Source organism: Hypomesus transpacificus, chromosome 19, assembly GCF_021917145.1.
Source record: "Hypomesus transpacificus isolate Combined female chromosome 19, fHypTra1, whole genome shotgun sequence".
Taxonomy (NCBI): domain Eukaryota; kingdom Metazoa; phylum Chordata; class Actinopteri; order Osmeriformes; family Osmeridae; genus Hypomesus; species Hypomesus transpacificus.
The window spans coordinates 1,264,248-1,265,693 of NC_061078.1; the positions used below are offsets into that span (position 1 = coordinate 1,264,248).

The 1,446-nt window shown below is 51.5% G+C and overlaps 1 protein-coding gene across 1 annotated transcript in view; it reads right to left on the reverse strand.

The window, feature by feature from the left end:
- zgc:158785 (uncharacterized protein LOC791214 homolog) overlaps positions 1 to 770 on the reverse strand; it is a 5,678-nt gene extending 4,908 nt beyond the window's left edge. The window contains exon 1 of the mRNA XM_047042767.1: positions 146 to 770. The gene's annotated coding sequence lies outside the window, so the exon portion shown is untranslated. The remainder of the gene's footprint in view (positions 1 to 145) is intronic.
- Positions 771 to 1,446: the final 676 nt, after the last annotated feature.

Here is a 1,446-nt window from a genome sequence, read left to right on the forward strand (position 1 = left end):
ACACACACATACCCTCTTTCAAAACACTCCTTCGCAATCTGACAAACACAAACACAAGAAAGCACAGCAATCACAGAGTTGCACAGACACAGCAGAGTTAGCAGAGTAAACACAGGATTCTTTCAAAGTAAATACCCCGTCTTACCCTGTGGGAAGCTGCCAGCCTCATGGTTCAAACACTCAATCCAAAGTATGATTTCCTATTCCGTTGCATTCGATCCTCCGTGTGTGAGAGAGAGTGAGCGAGTGTGTGTGTGATGATGTGAGAGAGTGTATGCCGTGAGAAGGAGTTTGTGTGAGCGAGTGGGTATGATTTGAGAGTGTGTATGATGGAAAAGGGTGTGTGATGTGAGAGAATGTGTATGTGTGTGTGTGTGAGAGGGAGAGAAAGAGTGTGAATCAGAGGGAGAAAGGAGCTGGTCTGTGGTGAGAGTTCCGCCTCTCAGGACCTGCGCTGTTTCCTGCAGATTAGCTCCGCTGAAGGTCGGCTGCGAGAACAGCTAGGGATTAGGAGAAGGACAGCAGGCCCAGACTAGACAAATGGAAATCCCTTTCACATCGCAGTGAGTTTGACCAGGAGCACCTCCTCACTAGAACCCCCTAATCCTGTTAGAGGCTGCCAGTGGACAGCCCTTTCACTGGCCCAGACGTATGCTAATTCAAACTCTGCTCGAGTACTCCTGCTGACACTACATCAAACACTGCCAGGACACTACCAGGACACTACCAGGATACTACCAGGACACTACCAGGACACTACCAGGACAATACCAGGACACTACCAGGACACTACCAGGATACTCCCAGGACACTACCAGGACACTACCAGGACACTACCAGGATACTACCAGGACACTACCAGGATACTCCCAGGACACTACCAGGACACTACCAGGACACTACCAGGACAATACCAGGACACTACCAGGACACTACCAGGATACTACCAGGACACTACCAGGACACTACCAGGACACTACCAGGACAATACCAGGACACTACCAGGACACTACCAGGACACTACCAGGACAATACCAGGACACTACCAGGACTCTGCCAGGACTCTGCCAGGACTCTACCAGGACACTCCCAGGACACTACCAGGACACTACCAGGACTCTGCCAGGACACTGCCAGGACACTACCAGGACACTACCAGGATACTACCAGGACACTACCAGGACACTACCAGGACAATACCAGGACACTACCAGGATACTACCAGGACACTACCAGGACAATACCAGGACACTACCAGGACTCTGCCAGGACTCTGCCAGGACAATACCAGGACACTACCAGGACACTACCAGGACACTACCAGGACACTACCAGGATACTACCAGGACACTACCAGGACACTGCCAGGACAATACCAGGACACTACCAGGATACTACCAGGACTCTGCCAGGACAATGCCAGGACACTACCAGGACACTACCCGG